This window comes from Chlorocebus sabaeus, chromosome 1, assembly GCF_047675955.1.
Source record: "Chlorocebus sabaeus isolate Y175 chromosome 1, mChlSab1.0.hap1, whole genome shotgun sequence".
Lineage (NCBI taxonomy): Eukaryota > Metazoa > Chordata > Mammalia > Primates > Cercopithecidae > Chlorocebus > Chlorocebus sabaeus.
In genome coordinates this window covers 51490577-51517798 of record NC_132904.1, presented here as the reverse complement: position 1 = coordinate 51517798, position 27222 = coordinate 51490577, and the positions used below count along the sequence as shown (strand labels likewise).

The 27222-nt window shown below is 45.6% G+C and overlaps 1 protein-coding gene across 16 annotated transcripts in view; it reads left to right on the top strand.

Moving 5' to 3' along the window:
* The window catches only part of BMAL1 (basic helix-loop-helix ARNT like 1), a 110260-nt gene that overhangs the window by 19283 nt on the left and 63755 nt on the right, over nt 1-27222 (top strand). For all 16 annotated transcript variants that reach the window (XM_073018148.1, XM_037999666.2, XM_037999663.2 and 13 more), the window contains exon 2: nt 12529-12601. The gene's annotated coding sequence lies outside the window, so the exon portion shown is untranslated. The remainder of the gene's footprint in view (nt 1-12528; nt 12602-27222) is intronic.

The following is a 27222-nucleotide window of genomic DNA, read 5'->3' as shown; positions in this document are numbered from 1 at the left end:
TCCCTTGGTTCGTTTGAATGGCTCCCCTCTCTGGCTTTGGTCTGAATGAGCTACACCTGGCTGGAGACCCCTGCCCCGCTCAGCGTGGAGTCACCTCCCTGCGCTAAGGAGGAAAGGAAGAAGTTATTCTTACCTTGGTTTTGAGACAAGACAAGTCTGGAGAATGCTATAGGGATGAAGCAGTCGCCCATTTGTCCAGCATCAGTTGAGGGTCTCCTGTGTGCCTGGCATCATAGGAAGCCTCTGGAGTGCTGTGAGCAAGAAAATAATACCTGATTTATGTTTTTAAGGGTTCTTCTGGCTGCCTGTGGGCCGGCGGTGAGGAGGACAGGAGTGCAGCAGGGAGATGGGTTAGGAGGCAGTTGCTGCAGTCCAGGGAGCAGTGCCAGCTTGGGGGCTGTTGGTGGGTATTGGTGTGAGTGTGGGCAGGCCGCAGATAGGCCTTCGCCCATTGGCCTTGCCATGTGTCCCCATGTGTCCCTAGGGGAGGTTTTGGGCATCCCAAACCATGAGCCTGCCCTTTCCCAAGTGTGCTAGGACCTGCCAAGCTCCTGCTCCATGGCCTATGCTGTTCATTCCATCTGGAATGCTCTCTTCCCCCTGTTTTTCCTCCTAGCTGAGTGACATTGATTAAGTGACCAGATCTCTCTTGAGCCTCATTCTCTTATTCTGTGAAAGAGTGCTCATGGAACCTACTGCGTGGGACCATGAGGATAAGACTGTAGTTGAGTGTGGTGATTGCAGTAGCCTCCAAAGCTATCTCCTGCTTCCAATTTCCTCCTGCTACTGTGCATTCTTTACACAGTTATCCTGTGACCGAGGGTCAGATCAGGGCAGGCTTCTGCTCAGAACCCTCTTCACAGTAGCTTCCTGTCCCAGTGAGAGGAAAAGCCAAATCTTAGCATGGCCCTGAAAACTTCCTGGTACTTCTGACCTCACCTGCCACCCCAGGGCCATGGTGTATGTTGATCATGCTGGGTTCTGCACAGCTCCTTGTGGTGCATGTAAGTGGCACTTGCTTCCTCCTCAACTTATGCATTGCACAACTTGCACAGCTGTATATGCTGCTCCTACCTGCCCCTCTCTAGCTCTGCTTCAGCCACAGTGGAATCCGTATTGTTCTTCAAACACACCAGGCATGCTTCCTGATTAAGCTCTTCCTACTGCCTACTCTTTTGGTCTGGAACATTCTTCCCTCAGAGGTGTGTATGGCTAGTTAGCTCACCTTCTTCAGGTCTTTTTTCAAATGTCACCCTATTTAAAATTGTTCCATCTGGGTCACTGCCCCCAGATGTTCCCTTTTTCCCTTTCTCTTTATTTTTTCTCCTAGCACTTATCACCATCTATTATACATTTTCCTTATTTGTTTGGTTTATTTTTATTTATTTATTTTTTCTCAACAGAACATAAGCTTGATGCAGGCAGGCAGCAGTGTTAAATTTTGTTCACTGCTGTATCCCCAGTGCCTGGATTAGTGCCTGGCATTAGGGGCTCAGTGATGCATGAGTGAATGAGTTTGGATGCACACAGGTAAAGTGTTGGAAACAGTGCTCAGCACACAGGAAGCACCCAATACATGGTTGCCAGTATTTTCATTGTCTCTGTTAATTGTCCAGGCTCTGGCTCAAATGTGGCTTTCTCTGAGCCTTTCTGCAGTCCCTTCTGAGGCTGAATTAAATCACCACCACCTGTGCTCTGTGTTACCCTTCACTTTGCCTTCTCTGCTCGGCATTTATCACACTGCAGTAGTGGGGCTTATCTCACACTTTTTCCTGTTCCAGTTGGGATTCCTGTGGGGCAAACACTGGCCTGTTCAGATTTGTATCTCAGGCAGTCTGCGCCCCCAGCTGGCATGTGGTGGGAGCTTAGGAAGTGCTTGCTGCTGGCGGCTGTGGGAGGTGGAAAGAGCTCTTTAATCCATCAGGACCCTTACAAGGGGGCCTGGCTCCAGCATCACTGCCGTCTGATGTTTGTGCCCCCTGCCAAGGAGTGTCAAGGGAGAGCTTGACAACCACCTAAATGAGAGTCTCCAGTGGTACATTTAGAGCCAATTTTGGAGAGAGGAGTCTCTTGGATGACAGCATCTAGGTGACCTGATTGTTTCACATATAAGAGTCTGGCTTTTTGGCTACTCAGGCTTTGAGAGGTTGGGGTCATTCAAGGGAGGCAGTGTAAGACCCATGTATTTGGAGGTGGCTAGGGCAAAAGGGTGCAGGAGAAAAGGCTTGAGCTGGCCTGTAAGGGATCTGGGTTGGTGAAGGGAGCATAGCTTCTGAGGGTGGCAGAAGAAACAGGAGAGCTGCCCCTGCCATACCTGGGGAGGGGTGAGTGCCTTGGGAGGCATAGTTAGGTAGGTGGTTTGGGGCCGTCGGGGGAAGACTGTAATTCCAGGGCAATGACTATGGCCTCTTGTATTTGGCAGGAGGGGTCCGCACTGGGGATTGTGGTGGAGTGAGGGAGAGGGCACTGGGAGAGAAGCTCTGGAGTCATTTTCTCTTCCAGAGGTGGAGTTGTCTTGTGGACCTGCACATGGCACGCAGAGCCTATGCTCTCAGGCACCTTCGGGGTGGCAGAATTTCAACTGAACCAACAGAGGACAAGGGGCTGAGTAGTCGGAGGCCTTGGCTGAGATGCCCAGTTTCTTGGTTCACTTTCTTTACCTGTCAGATTAGCAGCAAGCAAGCAAATCCCTCCCGCCTTTGCCCAGCATTAGCCTCAGAGACTTGGGAAGAGCTGGGCCTTCAGGTGGGAGCTTGGTGGCCACACTGGAGAGTGCCAAGCTTGACATTGAGTGTCCGAGGGGCTGCAAGTTGTTCGCTCATCCAGAGATGGGTTCATTCTGCAAACGTAGGGAGAGTTCCCTTCCCATTCCTCTTGGCTGTTTGGGGATGGAATTTCTGAATTGACCTTGGCCTTTCCCTAATCTTGACCTTTCCCCTGCACCGTGGCCTCTTTACTCTTAACATTATGCCCCAGCCCTTTTCCATGGGTCCCTCGTCTTCCTTATGGCCATGTAAAATGGCTGTATAATATTCTATCAAGGGAATGTTTTCAGTAAGCCATGAGCTTGTTATGGAGCATTTAGATCGCTTCTAATTTTTGCTCTTTCAGCTAATGCTACGTTAAGTCATCTCTGTGTATTATGGAATCATTTCATTAGTTGGCATTTGTCTAGCTAATGGCAATGGCCCAAGATTTAATAGAGAATCAGAATTTCTTTTTTCAAGAAGAATGTCATGAGGATATATAAAAAATTTACTTAAAATGCTAGGAATCATTTTTGTTGGGGTTTTCATGAATGGGGAAGCAGGGAAACAGTAACATGAAATTAGTCGTAAGTGAAAGGCTGTGTGTATACAAGTAACTCGTGACTTGTTTATTCCTGAGTGTGGAGAGGAGCCAATAAATCCTTGGAAGGAGCAATCTACCTGTGAAAATCAAAGAGATCTGTATTCCTGCGTCTGATGAAAACATAACAAAATAAAATAAACAGTGATCTCTTCTTAAGGATATTTTTAGAAATGCCCTAAAACAAGAAACAGTAAATAAGATTTCCGAGAAAAAACACATCTCCTTAATTGCGAGTGAGCTTCTCTGGAAATGCCATTTAGTAGTGGAAGCAGGTTGTAGACTTGCTGAAAGGATTTGATTTTTTGGTCATTAGGAAATAACTAGAATGAAATTGACAAATAGCACTGACTTGGTCCCCAGTACTGCTTTTGAGCCTGAGGTATGTGTTGGCTTTGGAGCGATGGGGAAGGCTTCCTCTGACTTGCTGATTTGTTGTTGTTGTTGTTGTTGTTGTTTTGAGATGGAGTCTCGCTCTGCCAACAAGCTGGAGTGCAGTGGCGCGATCTTGGCTCACTGCAACTTCTGACTCCCTGGTTCAAGCGATTCTTCTGCCTCAGCCTCCCGAGCAGCTGGGATTATAGGCACACACCACCACACCCAGCTAATTTTTGTATTTTCAGTAGAGTCGGGGTTTTACCATGTTGGCCAGGATGGTCTCTATCTCCTGACCTCATGATCTACCTGCCTCGGCCTCCCAAAGTGCTGGGATTACAGGCGTGAGCCCCCACACCTGGCCTGTTGTTGTTTTTATTGTTTCATTCTCTGGTGGCTTATTATGTAGACTTGGTCTGTAAGCTTTGCATTTCAGTTTAAGCCAGCAAATGTTTACACAATATAAGGTTGCAAGGAATAAAACTTTAGGGAGAAAGAACCCAATGCACCCTTGTTTCTGAGAAGTTCATGACCAGGGAGTGGGAAGGATAAAGCAATGGTTATTCAAGGGAGATTAAGAAGGGGACCCTGGGAGAAGTCAGCTCCATCCTTTTAGAGAAGGGAAGAGTTCTGCCTCACTGCTGGGCAGGATGGGGCTAAGAGGCAAGAGAATCAAGAAAGGTTTTATGGAACTGGTTGCGTTTGTCAACACCTTGAAGGACAGGCTGAAATGGAGGCTGGACATTCTCAGCAAAGGTAAAAGGCCTGAGTAGAGGAGATAGAGATGGAAGGACATGGGGCAGTGTTTGGGATTTGGCTGAAGAATCGGATGCCTGTAGTAATGGGCATAGTAGCACTTTATGGAGAGTATCAGGTACCAGGCATGGTTCTAAGAGCTTTATATGTAGTAACTCACTTAATCCACGCAATGAACCAAATGAGGTACTGTTATTACCCCATTTTACAGATGAGGAAGCTAAGATATATAGCAATGAATTAATTGCCCAGTATCACACTGCTGTGGAGCCAAGATCAGACCAATTTCATCTGGCTCCAGGCTCTGTACTTCTGACCATGAAGCTGTCCTGCCTCTGATTTGGGGAAAGAACAGTCACTAGAACCAGAAAGATGGACAGATGCCATATGTTTAGAGGCTGGGATTATCAACATTCAGGAATACAGAGGTGGAAAAGAGACCAGAGTTGGAGATGAGGGAGACTGGGGAGGTGGGGATGGGAGGAGGGTTTGGTGAGAGCCGTGAGGGGCCACAGGAAGACGAGCTTTAAGAAGTTTGTCAGTGAGGCCCAGGGCTGCAGAGAATCCTAGGAGGTGAGACCTGAGGAATAGGTCTGGGCCAAGGAGAAAGCTGTGAGGGCGTCGGGAGAGGGGCAGCAGGGTGACCCAGGCTGGAGCTGCTGTGGCATCCTATCCTGGCTGCAGGGTGCTGCGTGTTCCTGGGGGATCATAGCTGTTGATGAGTATCACTGTCCCTGTCCTCTTATCTGTAGAAAGAGGTGAGTGTGACAGAGGAGGCAGGTGAGAACTGGCACTGCTAATTTGGCAAACCTGGTGGCTTTTCTGCAGCCTAATGATTTTTGAAAGCTGTTTGCTGTGCTGAGGCACAAGTGTGACTTCCCCCATCTAAATGCTGTGCAATTGCTATTTTCCCTGGAAAATTGGGCCCATGTGGGCTCTGTGTGTGGTTTATTTGAGTTCCATTTTTATAGCCTTATTACCTTGTCCCCATGATGCAAGAGGCCTCTCTCTTTTCTTGAGCTTTGCTGTGAAAATTGTTTCTTAAAAGGCACAAAGTGATCTCTCGTCATCTGGGTGGTGCTCGCTCCACAAGCAGCACTTTTCTGCAGACTCCACATACACTTGTCATCGACCCTGCCCCCACTTGGCAGGTTCCTCTGATTGTTGGCAATTTACTGAGAACTTTTAGGCAGCTCTTGAATCTCACTACCTAGGTGTTTGTCTTGATTTCTTCCGGAAGAGTTTGTGCATGTAAATATCCATTCAGCCTCTTCCTCTCTGAGATGTTGCCCTGCCGCTGACCGTGCTAGGACCCACAACCCAGTCTTGTCCTCTGGCCTCAAGCTGATTAACAATAGCAGTCGTCATGTACAGAGCCTGAGCCGTTACCAGGCACTAAGCTAAGGCATTATGTTCATGATCTTAATTATTGCCAATTTCTTTGAGGTAGGTACTGTTAGTTCCCCCATTTTACTGATAAAGAAGATGAGCCTTAAAGGGGTAGAGTAAGTTACCCCAGGTCACACAGCTAGTAGATGGCAGAGCTGGGCCTCAGCGAGCCTTTCTAACCTTGGAGTCCATGTGCTCCATTCATTCATTCATTGGCAACAAATGATTGCCTGCAATAGGCTGAGAACTGTTGTAGACCCAGGGTGTACAGCAAAGGGAAAAAAGGCAGAACTCCCACCTTCAGCTTATATTCTAACTTGGGGAGATAGAGATCATATAATAAATGACATATACATTATGCTATGTGGTAATGAGAACTATGGAGAAAAATGAAGCAAGGTGGTCAGATGGGAAGTGGGAGGATTTTGAATACAGTGGTCAAAGAAGGCCTCATTGAAAGTACACCAAATTGTTAAGTTAACAAACCCCCAAATCTCAGTGTAGCAACACAACAAAACTGCACTTCTGTGGAGAAAATTTCCAAAGTGACTGCTCCTGGTTAGCAGGCAGCCTTCCTTGCAGTCATTGAGAGACCTAGACTCCTTTTATCTTGTGTCTCTGCCTCCTTCAAGGGCTTTAGCTTCCTTTCCATTCAAATGCTGGAGCGTGAGGAAGAAGAGAAGATGGTAGTTTGTGAGGAAGGCTTTATGGACCCATCTGGAGGAAGCATACCTCCCTCCTACCCACTGGCCAGAATTCAGTCACATGTTCACTCCTGACTGCAGGGGAGTCTGGCAAAGGAAGTCTAGCCATGTGCCCCCTAAAAAAGGAAGTGAGTTCTGGTGAACTCATGGCATGTTGTGTGTTGCAGTGAGTGAGGTGGAGAAGTGAGCTATGTGTTTAGCTGGAGGAAGAGCATTTTATGCAAAAGGAACAGCAAGACAAAGCCTGCTGGAATGGAGTGGGGAGGAGAGGAGAGTGGGAGCAGATGAGGGCATGGAGTTGTGGCGGCCAGGCCATTGGGGTCTCTGTAAGGATTTGGTTGCCTTGGGAATGGCAAGAGGAGCCAGAACATAGAGTTTTGAAGGAGGGACAACAGCATCTGAGGCATGTCTCACAGGGCTCACTCTGGCTGCTGTGTTGAGAGTGGACTGAGGGAGCAAGGGGGATGCAGGGGAGAAGCGGGCGTTTGTGGTTGTTATCCAGGTGTGTGACTGGAACGTTTGGCCCTGCGCTGGGGTGGTAGAGGTGGGGAGAAGCCATTAGATTTGAGATCTGTTCTGAAGGTGGGCCAGCAACTTTTGCTGTGGGATTGGTAGTGGGGCATGGGGGAAAGAAAGGAGCCAAGATAATTCTGAGGTTTTGGCTTTGCCTAATGAGTATTAGTCTCACTTCCTACCCTCAGAAGCAAGAGGGGAAATTTTTTGGAAAAAGATATCTGAGTGTTCTCTGGGCCCTGCCCTGTCCTCCATAACCTCTTTCACTCTGCGGTACTTTTTTCGGCACAGATGGGCAATTCGCATTCATGACTAAGCTTTCAGACACATGGAGGGCACTTGGAATCCCTCCTAGCACACAGCAGAGGTGAGGCAGCCCTGGGAATTGTCTCACTTTCTCTGGGGTCTTTGGGTCAAACCTTGGGACCCCTTTAGAGGGACATGGGAGGGACTGAGTGTGCCCTCTAGGGGGGTGAGATATGCCTACTGGAGTCTACTTCCAATGCCTGCCATCTGCAAATGCTGGTGACACCCTGGCTGAAGGGTAACAATCTACGTGTGTTTGAGAGTGGGAGCGGAAACTGTTTCCCACGTACTTCCTTGGCAGTCATGACCTGCCAAGGCTGAAACTGGAGATGGGACTTTTTAATAGACCATGATCTCACTAGGAGCATATGGGGAAGAAGGTTCATCTTAGAGATGGCAGGACATCAGCTGTGAAAACAAATAGTGCACACCTACTAGATGCTGGGTCCCCGCTAGGTGTTTTATTTCACTGGAGAGCAAAACAATATATCATCCCTGCCCTCATGGCACAGACGGCCTCAAGTGGCTAAACCACAGAATGGTTAGCTGAGAGAAATTATAGTTATTTCTTTTTTTTCTTTACTGATTGCAAATGGGGTTGTATTTTAAATTTTGGTATCCATGTGTTCATTGCTAGTATATAGAAATCCAATAGATGTTGTGTTTTTATCTTGTATCCTACATGTTTACTAAACTCACTAATTAGTCATAGAAATTTTTTTTTGTTTATTCTTCAGGATTTTCTGCATAGACAGTCGTATCACTTGCAAATAGAGAGTGTTTCATTTCATCTTTTCCAATCTGTATGTTTTTTATTTCCTTTTGTTGCCTGAGTGTGGTGGCGAAGACTTCTAGTCCTGTGTTGAACAAGAGTGCTGAGAGTGCATATCTTTGCTTTGTTCTTAGTCTTGGGGAAAACATCAGCCTTTCACCATGAAGTGTAAGGTCAGCTGTGGGTTTGTTGTAGATGCCACTTGCACTTTGCTGGCATCATTGTGAGTAGGACTGTGGGGTTTTTTTGTGTGTGTGTGTGTGGTGTTTGGCTGAAATACAGTGGTTATTATCTACAAGTTTTCTGTCTTGAAAGAGGGAGATTTGCTGGGGTATTTTCTCTTTGTGCTCCTTGGCATTTCTGGGTTGCCGGTCTCCTCAGTTCCAAGTCTGAGCTATATGCAGAAAAGGAAATGCAGGAAGCTCACCACTGTGTTGTTCCTTGGGTCCTGAGGTCACAGCTGGTCTACCTTCTTCAGTCTGCCCTTTGGAGTCTTCTTACAGTCATCTAGCATAGAATGCCCAGGGATTTTTGTTGTTCTTAGCAGGTGGAATCGGTGAAAGTGCACCTGCTCCATCCTGCTGGGAGTGGAAGTGGTTGGGGGAAATTGGAGTATATAGGTTGGGGCTAGTTTAGATGCAAGGGCTCCATTCTGTAGGTGCAGGAGGGCCATGGAAGCCCAGCCCTGACAGCAGTGGGAGGGGGATGGGAAGAAGGGGAGTGGAGAGAGCCCAGGTGGCTGCTGCCTATGTCCAAGCAGAAGGTCCTGAGGTCCTGGCCATGACAGTAGAACTGCAGCAGAAAGGAAGAACAGGAAGTTCCATCAGGACAGTGAGGAAGTGCAAGGAGACCAGGTTGGTCTGAGGTTTCTAGCTTGAGCAGCTAGCTAGCTCTGAGATTACAGAGACAGAGGGAGGGGTCTAAGCATGGCAGAGGCGTGTATTCTAGGCATTGTAGAGCAGATCTGGAAGACTGGACTAACTGCGCTTCCCCTCAGGGGAGGCTCCACAGAGGAAGTTTGGATGCTGGATAAAAATCCAGGGAGTGTGCTTTCTGGGCAGAGGAAACAACGTGGGAAAAGGCACAGATACAGAAAACGGCATGATGGGCCTGTTGGGACTCCAGCTAGCTGAGGCGTAAGTGGGTAGTTACTGGTTCCATGACTGGGAAGGATGCTGTAGGAGTGCACAAAAGAAAGAAGTTCTGGAATGCGAGTTGATGCTGCCAGCGGTCCAGTTGGCTCCTTGCCTTCTGTTCTTTGTGTGTTGGCATCAGACCTCTCTACTGCAGACAGGCTGCTCTGCCTGAGGGGCTATAGCTGCCAGCAGCCTCAGTTTACAATCCCAGTGAAGGGGGAGAGCCTTTCTCTACATCTAGGTATCAGTTTAAGGGAAAGACTCTGATTGGCCCAGGTTGGTGATGTGCCTGCCTTTGGACCCATCACTGTTGCAAGGGATTGGAGAGTTCTAATCTAGGCCGGATCGTCTGCCCACCCCCGCTGGGGCAACCAGAGTCTTTTAAAGGAGAAGGCAGACAACATGCATCTAGGGAAGATAAAAAAGACTGTTTACCATGGCTTACTATAATAGATTGTGAAGAATATATAATATGGCAGTGTAGGAACTCTTCACAGAGGTTAAAGCAAGGGACTTGATCAAAGTTAGGTTTTATTAAAATCATTTTGGACAATGTGCGGGGTTGTGGTTGGAAGTGAGTGATAAGAGGTGTTGAGATGGGTTCGGAGGCCACTGCTGTAGCTCCAAGGAGCACTGATGATGCCTAAACTAGCTTAGAGTCCTGACTTACTTTATTTGCACTTCACCTCCAGCCACAGCATCAGTGAGGTAGAGGACAGGGATAGAGTCCTAGAGACGTTAGACAGGCAAGACTTGGTGGTCAGATGGAGGCAGGGAGAAGCGGGTCTTATGGAAGATTCCCCACTGCCACCAAGGGCATAAAGAACGAGTCTCTGGAAGGCTAGCCTTATCTTTGGAAACATTATTAGGTGTTGGCATACTCGACGTACCTTATTGCTTCTTCAGAAGTGTTAGTGTTGTTGGCTTCTTGTGGTATCCAGCTGGAAAAGGAAGCTGATTGATTGGATTTCCCTCCCTTTAAAGAGCTTCCTTTTTTGAGAAATCAGATGATAGGTGATACAGTCAGGACTGCCAGTGGAGAAATAGGTGGGGGAGAGGAGGACTCTGGCTTGGAGACTGACTCTCCTGCCCCCAGCCTGCCCCGAGGCCTGTGAGTCTGCTTTAGGCACATTCGTCCTTTTGGCATCATCCTTGCTGGGAAGGCTTTTAAGGGATTTAAGGAAAGAAATGACACAATCTGATTCATGTTGCACCAGATTTCCTCCTCTGTTCAGAATAGAGTATGGGTGGAGGTAGAGTGACTCCAAGAGTAGCAGCAGGGAAGCAGGGCACCAATTAGGAGACTATCACAGCAATCTAGGATGGGGACGGTGGAGGTGGTGAAAAATGGTCACATTCTGAATACATTTTAAAGGTAAGAACCAGTTTTAGTGAGGATTAGATACAGAGTGAGAGAGAAAGGAGATGAAAATGACTCCCAAATTTTTGGTCTGGGCAGCTGGAAGAACATTGTCTTAAACTGAAGCGGATATGACTCTGGGAGGAGCAGGTCAGGGGTCTGTGTTGTCTCACCGTGTCTTACACAAAGCTCCCATCTACTTCTTACTTGACACAAGCAGTTGGATATCCTGATCAGGAGTTCAGAGGAGGGGTCCAGGCTTGGAGAGAAATCTGAGCATCATCAGCGTGGAGGTGATATGTGTGAATTCAAGAGACTAGTTGAGATCACCAAGGGAGTGACAGAGAAGAGATGAAAACAAGGACTGAACACTCTGACATAAGAGGTGGGGAGATAAGGAAGAATAAGCAAAGAGAAGGAGCAGCCAGTGAGGTGGGTAGAAAACCAGGAGAGCTAGAGGGCATGATTAAATGGTGTCAAAGCTGCAAGGTAAGGACTGAGACTTGACCAATGGATCTAGCAACATGCAAGACAGGCCTAATGCATGCTGTTGGACCTAAGTTTAACTTTGCAAATAAGTCATAGTTCCTTTCCAGAAGGAGAATATAATTTTGCAAAAACAGATCATTTAAGATTTATTGAAATAAATCTAAAAAGATGTGAAGATAGTACCATAGGAATCCAGCAGAAGGAAACAGTGCTTCTGGCTTTTGTGGGGAGGATTGAGTCACATTCATTCATATATTCATTAATTTATATATTCATTCATTTGACAAAAACTTATTGGGTGCCAGGGGTTGCAGGGAGGAGGGAAGAGAGAGTTGTTGTCTAGTGGGTATAGAGTTTCGTTTTTTGCAGATGAAAAGAGTTCTGGTGATGGCTGGTGGTAATGGTTGAACAACAATATGAAGGTACTTAATACCATTGAACTGTACACTTAAAAATGGTTAAGACTGTAAATTTTGTGTGACATGTATTTTCTCACAATTAAAAATGGAGAGAGATTTTAAAAAAGCACTTTTGGGGGCCCCATCATGAACTTGGTCTGGGATATAATGTTTGAAATGGATGCACCATCTCAGTAGATGGAAGTAATGTGGAGAAAAGTGGAGGAAGATGTCCAGCTGAGAGGGTTTTGGGAACTACCAGTCCTGTTTGTCTGGATGGTAGGGTCTATCAGGGGAAACCAAGCAAGCTGAGACTGCAGCCGGGCCAGCTGGTGCAGGCCCAGCATCCTGGGCTGTGGAGTTGGGCCTGCCTTCTTAGATTCTGGGAGCCTCTGGTGGTTTCTGCCCAGGGGAGTGTCTTTCCAAAGGTGTGTATTTAGATTAATTTCATTAGTCCTTCCTGTTTAAACCATTGCCTGTTAAAGGCAGTGGGGTTGAGGTATTCATTTTTATGGTGAAAATTCTGGCCTAGCAGAATTTTAGATATCCAAGCATGTTTTAATGAATTGAGTAGGTTATTTTTCCATCCATTTTACAAGTATTTATTGAGGAACATCTAAGTGCCCGTAGTGTTCTAGGCAGTTGGGGGTATAGAATGGGGTGAACTTAATAGATCTCTTCTCTTGAAAAGCCTACAGTGTAGAGAAACCCCCTCTCCTTCCTAAACAAGAAGTTATGCCACAACGTGCCATGTGTTACCATAGGCATGCTACCAGCGTTCCATGGGTGCTGAGAGGAGGGGGTGCCTGGCCTGCCTGGAACACTGGGGAGGCTTATAGGTAAAAGCTGCCCAATGGATTTAAAGGACAAGCAGGGATTTTCTAGGCAAAGAAGCAGAAATGGGCATCCCAGGAGTATGGTAAATCAAAACATATTGGGTGCTGTGAATTTAAAGCTAAACTTTTATTTCATTGGCTTTTAGGTGGTGCTGGCTAGAGTGTATACGTTTGGACCCAAGCTTAACTTTTCCAATGTGGAATCCTGGGCCTTCATTGGTAAGTTTGTTTGATGCCTTCTTACCAAATTATGCTATCGAGGATTGGTATTTGGAATGAAAGGCAAGGTAGTTATCATTGGCAAGTTCTTTGTGGAGGTTACCAGTCCTGGACCTGGAGAAGCCTGTAGGGCAGGCTGAAGGGGTACATAGGAAAAGTGAAATCTCACTGTAGGTTTCTGTGGTAGATGCAGAGAGGGAGGCCACAGGAAGGGAACCAAGGGGTGCGGGGGATGGATGCAGCTGGCCTTATGGAGAGGTGGAGCTTTGGCTCTGGTTTGAAGGGCAAGCTAGATTGAAAAAACTCCAGGGAGGAGTGAAAGAAGATTTTCGGGGCTTGAGAACATAGAGGTGAGGTATAAAAAAAGTGGGCTTAGCAGCAGTCCTATAGGAGCAAAATCTTCATCGAAAGGAGTCATGGGCAAGAACTGTGGTGCAATCTGCTGGCGTCTGACGATTCTAGTCCATCAGCAAACTTTTTCTGTAGAGGACCAGATGCTAAATATTTTTGGCTTCGTAGGCCATGTGGTCTCTGTCACAGCTACTCCACTCTGCTGTGGTAACATGCAAGCAGCCATAGATAATATGGAAATGAATGGGTGTGGCGGTATTCCAGTAAAATTTATTTACAGAAGCAGGTGGTGGGCTGGATTTGGCCTGCGGGATGTAGTTTACCGACTCCTTTTCTAGACCCTAAATGCCTGGCTAAGACACATAGACTTTATCCTGAAGGCAGTGGGAAGCCATTGAAGTTATTTTGGGCAAAGAAGTGAAGTGGCAGAAGTGATGTTTACATTTTAGGAACATCCATCTGATAGCTGGACAAGAGGCATGGACCCCTTTTGGAAGGCAGCAGCAGTCATCCAGGCATGAGGTGTTGTGGTGAGCAGTAGTGAAAATGGAAGCAAAGGTTCAATGGAGGAGATACTGCAAAGGGAGAACCAATAGTGTTTTCAGTCTCTTAGACTTTAGAGGCAGGAGTCAAAGAGGATGAAAGTTTAGACTTGCTTGTTCACAGTGGTATCGTTGACAGAAATGTAGATGTTGGGGGTGGAGAGGAGTAGCTGATGCTTCTGGTTTTAGATATGTTGAATTCAAGATAACAGTAATCATCCATAAGAAATGTCCAGCAGAGAATTGGAAATGCAGGGCTGAGGCCTAGCCTGAGAAGATTAAGTCTAGAGATGTAGAATGGAAGCCATAGGATTAAACACGGTCTCCCCAAGATGAGCAGTGGGCTGATTATGGGGAACATGCATAACTTTGGGATAGGAAGAAGATGGAAGAGACTCAGAGGCCATGGAGGAGAGTCCCAGGAAGGGAAGAGAATGGGGAGACCAAGGAGAAGGGACCTGAAGGGAGGCTGCTGAATTTGTGACAAGGTCTTTGCAGATGGCCTTGAGGAATGTAATGTCACAGAAGGGGAAGGAAAGAGGAAGCCAGGTTACGTGGAATTGGACATAAATGAAGGATAAAGAATTGAGATGTTACAAAAATAGACCACTCATAGAAAGTTTAGGTAGTAAAAGAAGGGAGATACATAAGATTTAGATACTTGCTTGTCAGAATAACCTTTGCTTTAGCTTTGAGGCAGGCAAAGCATGCTGTGACCAGTTCTCATTTCCTTCTTTGGAGCCAAGCTGTGTTTGGGAGTTTGTGTGTACTGTAGGCTTGTGATTGTATTCTTATGCTCCCTTTTGAGGTGTGGTGTTCATGACTCTGTCACAACTTGTACCACGGAATCCAGCCCATGTCTGGACCCTTGCCATGAGACAAGATGTGATCTGTTGGGGGAGTAGTTGCAGTTGTATAAATTAGAGGAGAAAATAGAGTGGACCAAAAATTGAAATAAACCTTCTTACTGCAGAGTCTATCCAAATATGGGGACTTGAGGATAATTCCTCCACTCATGATTGAATTACGTATCAATTTGTGCTCTGAGTATTTTGAGTGTACCTTCTTTGGTTTGAATTCTAAGTAGTTTTTGACTTGGTTTGTGTGAATATAGCAGTTAGAGAGCTGGTAATAAAAGCAGCAGGTGTAACTGGTTTAGAGCCATGATTTATTGAACACTCATGATGTACTAAGTCCTGTGCTAAGTGCTATTGTGTATCATCCCATTTCATCTTTGCAATGACCTATGTGGGGGAAGTTATTAACAGTATTCTTATTTCAGCCAGAAGTAAGTCTTAGTTGAATAACCTATGCAAGGTTACAAGGGATTTGAACCCAGGTCTGTGTAATCCCTGGCTTATGCTACTTCCTGCTTTTTCTTGCCTGTGTCTGGAATTTTTCCTCCTACTAATGTAGAAGGACTAGAGATAGATTGAGTCCCTCAGGTTAAATATTCAGAGCCTGTAGTGGGTGTTTCCTCTTCTTAGGAGTCTATTGAAAGGGCAGAAGAAGTGTGGGAAGTCTGGAAGAGACTAAGGCCAAACCTCAAACACTTACTTTAACTGTTTCTCCAGATAAAATTTAGTTGAAGGCAGCAGCCTTGGGCTTGGAAAGAAAATAGCACTAGAAGGCATGAGAGTCAGATTGCAGTCCTAGCATTATGACAATTATAATGTCATTTTTGTTTAAACTCTTGGCATTTCTCTCCAGTTACCTCCAGCTTTGAGCTCCAAAGGCAGGCTCCTATTTTGTCTTGGTTTTCACTGTATCCCCAGCATCGTAGCACAGAATCCGGCATGTAGTATGTTATGTACTCACTAATTATTTATTGCTTCAAATGAACCAAAGGACTTGGAAAAAGGTGCTTAGCCTCTCAGGCACTGCTCTTGGCACCATGGTTGTAGAGGTGAAACAGGACAAGGTCTCTGCTGTTGTGAAGCAGACGTCTACATGTGTGAGATGTAGAATGTGACATCAGCTATGATTATGCTCTGAAATAAGACAATGAGACCAGGGTGAAGAGGGAAATGCCTGTCCAAGAAGTGAGACAGTGAGCTTGTTTGGGGGTAAAATCCATAAAATTCCTCTTGGGGTGACTACAGATTTAATTATTTTGCTTGGCTGCCATTGCTAATGCCCAGCTGACTGCTCCCTGCAGTGAGGACTCCCACCCCAGGCCTCGTTTTCTTCAGCTCTGCTGAGCGTGCCTATCCTGGGTTGGCTCCCGGTTCTCCTCCAGCTGCTCAGATCCCAGCCTCCACAGCCTGCTCTGCTGGTTCTCGGTTCTTTGTCCTTAGCTTCTGGTTTGGCTTGGTCCTTTTCACGTCATCCTTGACGTCCTCCCTGGGTGAGCTCATCCACCACTCACCCCTGTCTCGAAGACACCCAGATCTCCATATCCGGCCTGAATCTCCTCCCAGTCCACATTCCTAGTGGTCTGCCCTGAGGGCACCTCAACCTATCTGTCCCCTCCAGAGTGCCACATGCATCTTTCTCCCTGTGCTGCCTGCTTGGTCCACACCCCTCAGTTGCTTCTGCTTCAGTAGTCGTCCTGGCCTTGTCTTTTCCCTCATGTTCCCTTGGTTACCACATCCTGAAGAGCTCATCTTCTAATTTGTTAACTCTGTTCTTCTCTGTCTCTCCACTCCTGTGTTTAGGATTCATCATTTTGTTCTATGACAGCCTCTTAATTGGTCATCCTGTGTTCATCTTTTTCCTGCCTCACTCCACTGCCCACATTCCTATCAACATATTTCTAACACACGTCTGATCAGAGCTCTCTTCTGCTTAAAACTCTCCAAGAGCTCCTCATTGCTTAGAAAGTAAAAGCTAACCCTCTTCGGTGGTCCTGCAGTCTTCTCATCATCTGGCTTTTGGCCCCCTGCAACTTTTGCGCCCCCACCCCCACTCCGCTTTGGGTTTTCCTTTTTCCCTAACTCACATTTCTAACCTCAGCCCAGTTACCAACAGCCATCACCTCCTAGTGTCTTTGCAGTGCTGGGCCCTCTCCTGGGAATGGCGTGGTCCCTGTTCACCCTTTGGGAACTCAACTCCAGTTTCCCCCAACTCTTCAGGACACCATCCTTCCCTACCCAGCACCTCTCCATGACCTGGAAATGACCTTCCTCCTGGCTCCCAGAACACTCTCATGTCTTTCTCTCTTGCAAAGCACTTATCATAAGGTGTTACTGTTGATTTACTTATCTGTTATGCTCAGCAACCTGAGCTCCTTAAGGGTGGAGACCACACGCACATACACACACACGCGCACACACACACACTCTCTCTCTCTCTCTCTCTCTCTCTCGCGTGCGCGCGTGCTCTCTCTCTCTCCCCCCGTCTCTCTTTCTGTCTCTCTCTGTTCTAAGTGCCAGCATAGTTTACCTGGCTCAGGAAGTTTTTGTTGAAAGAGTGAGGACTGGTCTGTTTGTGCAGCCAAGCAACAGATTTATAATGTGATAAAATGTACTTGAAATGGGAAGTTCATTGGCCATTGGGTTTATTGGGGCGCTCTTCTTGTCAGCTTTGAGTGCAGGACAGGTTGTGTTGGGCTTGAGTTTGTGACTGCCTGTTGTGTCTCCCAGCATGCTGAGACCTCAGGAATGTCTCTTCTCTGTATTCTTTGCCCCTGACTTTTTATTTTTTTAGCTCTTGTTGTTGATGGACCGATAATAGCAATTCAAAATGAAAAATAATCCATCAAGGAATTCTCAGGAACGAGGTCCACTCACCTTGGTCCTGGATGAATCCCAAATTTCCTAAATCAGCCAGAATATCTATTCTTGCCAACCACCGTCTGATAGGCTTTTTTCCCGCTTAATCCAGCTGAGAATACTTTTCTTGAAGGGTGAGTATACTTAGTGGCCCTTCATGGAGGTGCCTGAGGGCCTCTTTGTCTTTGTTTTAAACCTTGTAAACTCCCCAGTGAATACTGAGGAGTCTTAACAAATAGGAAGAAGCTCTGACCCCAGGGGTCCCAAGTCAGTGTCTGTACTTTGCATGGGAGCTAGCACAATGCACCTAGCCAATAGCACATAAACTCTCATGTTTTCATTCAGGGCCTTAAAGCTTGATGCTTGTTGTGTCTTCTTCACTTCCTAACTCTGCCAGAGACCTAAGAAGTTGTGCCAAGAGTGCAGCTTTTATTTGGGGGCTCACAGTAATCTAGGAAAGCTTTTCGGAAGAGAGCCATTCTCAGCCCCGAGGTGTCCTGCAGACCAGGGCCCTCCAGCAGGCTCTTGGAGCTGCTTTCCTTGGCTGGAAATGCTTGTGATGCTGCCTCCCCTTGTAGGGACTTTCCATACGCTGTTCCCTCAGCCTGGAATGCATTTTTCTCCTGGTTTGCCTAGCTTATGCCTGTTTACCCTTTGGAACTCAGCTGATTGACCTGCCTCCTCCTCAGAAGCCCTCCCACCTCACTGATAAGAAGGCTAGGTCTTGTCCTCACCATTCTCATGCCAGCATCTAGCGCTTATGGGCTGCTCACCTTGTGTCAGGCACTGTTAAGAGTGCTTCATGGGTAACTACTTTGTATTAGGGGCTTGGTAGATGTTGGCTGAGGTAAATGTCATCATTATCCCAAAGACACTGTGTGAGGAAACTGAGGCCTTGACCCATTGAGTAGGTGACAGAGTAGGAGATTATCCCAGATGCTGGGCTGTGGATTTCTGCTCTGACCCTTTCTTCTCTACACTACCGTTCCCTCTGCTCCAGGTCCTTGCAGTCTGTCCTTTTTCAGCACTTGTCACGGAGGTCATGACCTCTGTTCATGTGGTTATTTGATGAATGAATGTTCGCTCCCTTACTAGGCAGCCCCTTTGAGCCCAAGGATGGCGGGAGTACCTAGGACTCTAGACAGCTGCTCAGCATGGAGTTCACCGAGAGCCTGTGGGACTGCCCACTTGCCCACAGCCGCTTCTTGCCTTTTGCATCACAGGAGTGTGGGCTAGGACCATAAAAGAGCCAGCCCAGGCCTCCCCCTTTCTGGAGCTCACTGGGTACATGCATGGGGTTTGGCCCTCACCCTTGCTTCCATGGTTCTGCACCAGAGCCAGCTGTGCTGAGGAAACATCTGTGCCTTGTTAAGGTCTGTTCCTTCTGCCCACTCCCTTTGCCCTTTTCTCTACCTTACAACCCCTTTGCTGCCCTTCTTTAAGGAAAGGGGCTCCCTTTGCCTCTCAGGGCAGAACCAGCTGCCCTTCTCCTGGTCTTCTTGATCTGCACACACTCTGAGGATGACTGCCCATGGCAGGTCATGATGGTCCGTGTGCCCTGGACTTTGGTTTCTGTAGCAGAGCAGTACTTTGTACAGTCAGGGCTCATGGCCCTATAGGAGACTGAGGGAGAGCCCGAGGTCATTACCTTAAGAGAAGCTGCTTCATGGTGCAGTTTGTGTGTGTGTGCATGTATGTGTGGATGTGTGCTTTTTTCATGCATGGCGTTTTTATTTGTGTTATTTATCCCCCTGCTGTATCTCCATCTCTCAGAGGTCTAACATGGGGCTTTGAATAGTGGATATATCATAGCTCTTGGCAAAGTCTTCTCCCCTCCTGATCTGAAGGTACCTCCCTTTTCCCCTACCCCTCATTTTGGTACCTCGGCATCTTCACAGGGTTGTTATGACTACCAGGACACTCTTCTCAGACCTCATTGAGATTGCAGTGATGTGAAAACTCTACCTAGATTCTAGCCAGCTGGGCAGGGGCCTGGCAGCAAGGGAAGCCCGGTTCCCTAGGGCACCTCACCAGGCCTCCAGGGCTCTCTAGGGCCAGGCTGGCTGAGCTTCAACTGACTCATACTGTTTTTGACTGGGAAAAATAAAATGTTTAAATGGCTTCTGACCAAGTGGGGAAAGTGGATGTGGGAGGAAGAGAAGGGGGACGTTAGCCACACCCTAGCTACATTTGCCAGCAGCAAACTGAGATGGGCTTATAAAGTGCGGCTGGCCTCTAAGACGCCTCCTTCAAGGGGCATTCAGCACACTGGTCTCAGGCTCTGGAGGCCCACCTGCTTCAGAACGTCAGCTCCATGTCTGTCTAGCGTTGTGACTTAAGACAAACCCACCAAGCTCCCTTAGCCTCCATTTTCTCATCTGTAAAATGGGATTATAATCATTAGAATAACCTTTATAAGGTTCTTGTGAGAGTGGAATGAAAACATGCTTAGCACTGTGACTGGCATGTAGAAAGCACCAAATATTTATTATCTGTTATTGTTGTTGTTTGTCAAAGTATTGTTGTTAATAATAACTATAAGAAGACTTTGGAGCAGGTATAAAGTCTAAAATGCAGGCTGTGATCAAAGGGAGATTCTATATAAGGAAACTGCTTTTTGAATTGCACATTATGTCCAGATACTATTATTAGCACAAGTGTATCTATTATTGTTTTGTCTTTGAAAAAAAATGCTGGAGCACAATTTTATGATGTTGAGTCTATGTCCTTTGTTGTTTTGTTTTTTGTTTTGGAAAGAGGTTTATCACATTGGCCTTTATTGGAATCTTGTCTAGTGAATGCATGACTCACATTGGTGACCCTGGGTACCAAATGCCTGGACAGCACCTGGCAAAGAAGAGCCATTATTTCTATGGTCACTATTGGTTAAAATGTTTATGGTAAACAATACCTGATAGGAAGTTCTTAGAGGTTTATTGACAGTAAACTGTCAGGAATGCACTGAGTTATTATTTACTCTAGACCTGAGAAATTCTCCCTCTCCAAGTTTTGTGCCTTGTATAGCTAAATAAATATAAAAAATTTCCTTAGAATTTGATATAAACAGCTACCATTGTCTTCACAAATATGTTAGAAATATTTTCTTAATAGCAGCTACTTGACCGTTTTGTTTTTTGTCTCCATTCTGTACCATTGCTCTGTCTGTTCCCATCTTTCTGAAAATAAAAGTGAGCCAAATTCACCATTTGAAAAACACATAGATACTTTTAGGCAGAGGTTGAAAACTCTCTACCCCCTGGCTGCGTCTGGCTTGCAGATGTGTTTTGTTCAGCACTCATAGTGTTTTAAGATGTTTAAATTAGTGGCCAACATTTAAAAATGGGTGGATTTTGAATCAAAATCCAGATTTCCAACTCTTCGTGAAAAATCGAAGGTCTGGTGGGCCTGGGCCCATCTTCCTTGTGGCAGTGTGGAAGAGTGGTGGTCCCTCTGCTGGGAGCTTGTTTCTCCAGCCTGCCCCAGGCTGGCCCAGCCTCCCTGTACCTTTCCATGGCCTGCTTAGCCCCTGTAGGTAATTGAGTTTGTAGTCTCTGCTTAATATAACTAATACCCCTTAGATACTGTGCATCAATTTAGAATTATTTCCACTAGCAACTGTGACCATAGGTAGGAAAGATATTTTACTTGCTAAGTTGTCTTTCTTATGATAGCTCAAATGGCTATAATAGTATTTTAGGCTCTTTTGGATTTAATAGAATTACCTTCTCTCCTCTCTGTGGGATTTCCTCATTAACAATTTTAAAAAAGTGTTCAGCAAGGCTTATATATCAACATAAAATTTTAAATAATGCAGGATATAAATTTCAATAGCTACTATTGAAGGGAGGTTGCAAACAAGTGAACTGCTTTAATTCAATAATTCATGGTGTTGTAAATTTGAAAAATAAAAGATACTTAGTTTTTTTGTTTGTTTTTTTTTTTTTTTAAGAATAAAATAATTAAATAGTTGACCTTTGGCAGAGTCTTTGTTGAAATAGGCAAGGGATTTGAGCTTCTCAGAACTTGAGACCACTGCCTTCTGGAGTGTTTCCTCAGATGAGTCTGTGCCTCCCGCTAGCTAGTGCACGCTCAGCACTGTGGCCACATTGCAGAGGGCAGAGAGAAGACTCAGCTTCCAGTGGTGGTCACTGTAGTCAGGGGGCCCTTGCAAATACCAAAATTTAAAAAAATTACTCTTTTCTGAGTTTTTAAAAACTTTTTTGTTTTTGTCATCACAAAAGTAATAAACACTTGGGATAAATTCAGACAACACTGAAGTGCTTTAACCTAAGCAACAAAATCTTCTGTAACCGCCCTCAACCTTTTCCAACCATTCCTCAAACATAAGCACTTTTGAGAGTTTGCTTCTTATACTCCTGGACTTTCGTGTTTGCTTGTTTCTGTCCACCCCTACCCTTTGCCCTCAACCACAACATAGGTACTTTCCCTTTTATTTTCTAAAGATAGACTCTCCCTGTGCATGGTGTTCTGCAACTTCCTTCTTACAGCTGTCAGTTATCTTGGTTATTTTTCCAAGTCCATATGTAAAGATAAATGTACTTGTTACTTTTAAAAGTTGTACTCCATGTTATGGTTGTATGTTAAGTAAGTTTCATTTTGTATTGGTAAACACTCAGGTTGTTTCCGATCTTTTGCCATTGCAGCCACTGCTGCTGTGGAAATTTTTGTGCACACCTGTGAACTTTTGCATGAGATTTTCTTTGGTATAGATACACAGAAGTAGGACTTTCGGTTTAAATGGTTTGCTATTTAAAGTTTGAATCCATATTGCCAAATTACCCTCCAAAAAGGCTGTATCAATTCATGCTCTTCCTAGGAACGTCCCATTATGGCTTTGCTAATCTAGTTTTTGCTTAAACATGTATAAGAAAAGTAAATCTTAAAAGCCTCACAAAAAATGCCATCAAAATTACATGTTTATCTTAGAAAAGCATTCAAAATATATGTCTGTAGATTTAATTATATGATTTTTTATATCTTGACTTTGATGATGGTTATCATCCTGCAAGGTGACAAAAAAGTTCCCTAAATACTGTACACAATTATTAAATAATTATTAAGGATATCAGTCGCACCGGGTAGCCTTTGGAAGAATTACAGCCAAATCACAGCTTTCTTTTCCACAGCTCTGCCAGATTGGCTTGTCTTTCCCACCGAGGGCTGAGCCATTAATACTGAGGCCAGGTCAGCATTTGCAGGGACCCTGCCAGGGAGTACCAGGCCTTGGGCCCCAGAGACCTGGAAAGTGGGAGATGGCAAGTGACTGCTGTGAGGCTGAGACAACGTTTTTGCCTACAACACCCCATGGCTTTTTCGTTTACTGAGCTAGATGAGGAAAGGAAAGGGAAGTGATGTTCCCAGACTTCTGGTGGTCACTTTTGTTCATAGATTTCTCACAAGAGTGCTAACGTTTAGGCTCATGTTCACGAAGGTTTGAAACCTTAGCATTTGGGAAGAATCTGCAGATTCTCAGCCAGGGGCCTTAACTGATCACAGGTAGTTGTGAACTCTTGGTCCAGCCTATATTTCAAGACTCCTTCTTAGAAAGAACAGGTCAGGTTACCACATGCTAACTCCAGGTGAAATTTTGAATTCTACCTTCTCTAGCCCTCCTCTCTGGCTCCAAGCTGGTATCTGGCATTTGCAAACAGTTTACCCTTTGTTGACTTCTTAGAACTAGCCTCACTTTTATGAGGCTGAGTAGACTTGATGCCCAGGCCATTTATCCTTTGAGGGTGCCCTGAGCTTCATCAGACCCATGCTGGGCAGTGTGGCGTGGTGGAAAGAGGCACTTGGAGCCAGACCTGGGTTCAAATCCTGATATCATCACATTTACTAACAGTGTGAACCTTTGGCTGATGACCTGACCTCTTTAAGCATCAGTGTCTCCTTCTACAAAGTAGGGACAGTAATTCTTTCCCAGGGGCATTTTGAAGTATATATGAATTAATATTTGTCAGGTGCCTCTCAGATGTTCAACACAGAATGAACAGTGTATAAATATGAGTCCTCTCTCATCTTCCTGCTGTAGAGAGAAAGTTCCTTGGGGATGCTCCAAGCTGGTGGCTACTGGCTGAGGATCCTGGAGTGAGAGGAAGGCTACCATGTAAACCCAGAGATGACTCATACACAATGTGTATTCTCAGGAGCTTAGTATTTGATACGGGAGCCTAACAAGCAAATAGTGTGTCCAGTAATAGGAACTAATTAATAGAGGAAAGATTAACCTTCTAGATGGATGGGGTTGAAAAGTAGGTGGGGTATTGAAGGTTCAACAGGAGTCTGACAGAGAAGACAGACTATAAATAATTAATATACAGCTGTATCCACTAGAGATAAAGTTACATTGTTTTTTATGTACATGTTGACTTCTTTTGGACTTGCCAATACACTGATATATTCAAATTCAGCTCCTCTCTTTTTCCCTTTCCTTTTCCCCTTCACTCTGCCTCTCCCCCAGCCCTGCCTTGAAATATTCAGCCACTGAAAATTTCTTAAAGAATTTCCTTATACTTTAGTAAGTCCTCAGAGGATACTAATTCACCCTACTGAGATTTTACAAGAACTTTGGTGTAGCTGGGTTTTTTTTTTTTTTTCTTGCATTCCTTTTTCTACAGTAAATATAAGTTCTTCTGAGTTGCCCAGCAATGAACAAACTACCAACCATTTGATGTTTACTGCGTGACTGCTGTGTACCAAGCACATGTGCCATTTACTTAGTCCCCAGAATGTCGGAGCATCTTTGTGAAATGGGCTGCCCATTCTTTCTTATGGATGAGGAAACTGAGGCTTAGGGAGGTTAATATACTGAATATTATACGTGTAGTGAGTGGGAAAGCCACAGTTCACCTCCAGGGTCTTTTTCTCCGTCTTTGCTGCCTTGCTTGGGGTTCAGCTTCTAGTAGGTAGACAGCAGACGTTTGTCTGAACATATGAGAGCACTGCCTGCCATGTGCCAGTCAGTTTGATTTGTGCTGCTGGTTTTGTAACCCACATGGGGCAATGACAGCTGCTCAGTTACTTTCCTAACTATTAGTGGGGCCCCAGGGTCACACATCAGTCATAATTGACAAAAAACACAATTTCCCTTTCCTCTCAACTTTTATTTCTAAGCTACTTGTAAGCAGATAGATTAGATTGTTAGCTTTTTAATTTTTTGCTTTATCTCTGCCCTTTAAAGACTATGTGAGAGAATACACAGTGCCCTGAGAGCCTGGCCTGGAAATCAGAAACTTAGATTCCAGCTTCGGTTCTGCTGGTAACTCCTCAGTCATTATGGGTAAATAACATTCCCTTTCCAGAACTACTAGATTGTGTCCTTGGTGCAGTCTGGGGTTCGGGTGGTCTTAGGGACCCTGCCTACTGCATGAACCCTTGTTAACTGTGTGAGGCTGGAAGGAGCTCGGTGTTGGTGTTGGGCAGGCCCAAGTGAGCATCTTGGCTCCTATACTCCCCAGCTCTGTGACCTTGGGCTAATCACCTGACTCCCTGATGTTTGTCCTTGTCTGCAAAGAAAGGCTAAGAGGAGCTGCTTCCCAGGATCAGTGTCCAGATTGAATGAGAAGGAATGTCGACTTTCTTCCCTCTGTCTCCAACTCCTGAGTGCACTGATTTTGGACTAACTGGATGTTTCAGCAGTTGAAACCAAAACACCTTCATTAGGTACAGGGTTCATTATACCTCGCAACACCCTGAGATACTCAACATTTAGATTTCTTGAAGCTCTTTTTTGTTAAGAAACTCCTCAAAGGAAGATACTCTTCTGCCCCATTGAGCTTTATTAGTGCTTCAATGACAGCACCTTATTTTTTCACTTTTTCCCCGCTTGCAGACAGAAGCTGCGGTGTGAATCAGTTTGCATTTATATAATTTATTTTTCTTTGCAGAGAGGAAAACTCCATTCATTTAGCAAATGTCCATCATGCCCAGGCCTTATGTTAGGTGAAGGGATTCAGAGAGAAATAGAGTCACTGACCTCAAGAAGCACATAGGGAGGAAAGGTATAAATACATAAAGTGACACATGGGTTTGTCTTGTCACCAACGTATGCAGTAGGTGCTGTGGGAGAAGAGAGGATGACACTGGTTCTCTCTTGGAGGACCTCATAGAAAAGAGGTGACTTGTGAGCAAGTCTTTTTTATTTTTTGGAGAGAGGGTCTTACTCTGTCACCCAGGCTGGAGTGCAGTGGCGCTATCCTAGCTCACTGCAACTTTGAAATCTTGGGCTGCAAGGGATCCTCTTGCTTCAGCCTCCCAAGTAGCTGGAACTACAGACATGTGCCACTTGCCTGTCTGAATTTTTTTTTTTTTTTTTTGTAATTTTTTGTAGAGACAGGGTCTAGCCATGTTGCCTAGGCTGATCTTGAACTCCTGACCTCAAACGATCCTCCCACCTTGTCCTCCTAAAGTGCTGGGATTATAGGCATGAGCCACTGTACCGAGCCATTGTGAGCAAGTCTTAAAAGATGGGTAGGAAGGAGTCTATCAACTGTAGAAGTAGGAAGGGCCCAGGCGGAAGGAGCACAGTTCAGAGGCTGGAGCCCTGGTAGGAAGTGACACACTAGGTGCATGTCTGGAGCTGGAGCCAAGAGGTGGAGGACCTGAGTGGCTTCATCTTGGCAGTCACCCATATATTGGCAAGTCCCAAATATTTGTTACCAGCCCAGATTGTCTTCCCGAGCCCCCAACTCCCATACCCACTGCCCATTCAGCAGCTGACTGCATGGTGAAGTGTAGTGGTCTTCCCAGATGCAACATAACTAAACAGAAGTCTTGATTTGTTCTTAAAAAAACAAACACAAAACTAACCTTGTTCCTCCTCAGTCTTCCCCATGTTATGAGGTCCCATCATTTTCACCTGGCTCCCCAGGCCTAAAATGTGGGCATCATCTTTGATTCTGCTTCCTCCTATGTCCTTCACATCATCTGTTTGCAATTCTTTTTTTGTTTGTTTTACTGGTTTTAAAATTTATTTATTTATTTATTTGAGACTGAGTCTTGCTCTGTCATCCAGTCTGGAGTGCAGTGGTATGATCTCAGCTCACTGCAACTTCCGCCTCCCGGGTTCAAGCAGTTCTTGTGCCTCAGCCTCCCGAGTAGCTGGGATTATAGTTGCGCGCTACCCCTCCTGGCTAATTTTTGTATTTTTAGTAGAGATGGGGTAGCACCATGTTGGCCAGGTTGGTCTCGAACTCCTGACCTCAAGTGATCCACCTGCCTCGGCCTCCCAAAGTGCTGGGATTACAGGCATAAGCCACCGCACCCGGCCAATTTATTTATTTTTAATTAACACATAATAATTGTACATATTTATGGGGTGGTACATAGTGATGTTTCCATACATATAATCTATAGTAACCAGATCAGGATAATTAACGTATCTGTCATCTCAAACATTGCAATTATTGACAGCTGTTACTGTATGTCCTGGAAGCCACCACTGCTCCTTATTATTATTATTATTATTAGTTTCTTTGTCAACCAAACAGACAAGACCGCTGCTCTCTACCCTCGTTCAAATCTCCACCGTCTCTCAGCATGTCTCTGTCAGTTTTCTACGTAGGCAGAGAGATCTTTTAAAAAGCAAATATGTGTCATTTCCCTGCTCTAAACTCTCCAGTGGCTTTCTGGCATCTTTGGAATGGAATCTAAACATCTCACTGTGGCCTGCCAGCCCCTCCTGCTCATCTTCTCTGGTCTCATCACTGGGCACTCTCTGCTCACTCCATTCCAGCCGCTGCATCTTTCTTTCTGTTCCCCTTGTTGCTTCATGGGCTTTGCACTTGCTGTCCTCAGCCTGGGCTGCTCTTCCCCAGACAGCGCCTGGCTCACCTTCACTCCGTGCTGGCCTCTGTTCAAGTGTTCTCCCACCTGTCTGAAAAAGCACCATTCTGCCCCCTCTCCCCGCTGCTTCAACCATTCTGTCCTACCTTGCTTTGGTTTCCCTCATTAGCACTCATCATTCCCTGACTTTATATGATATGTTTGTTTGTCT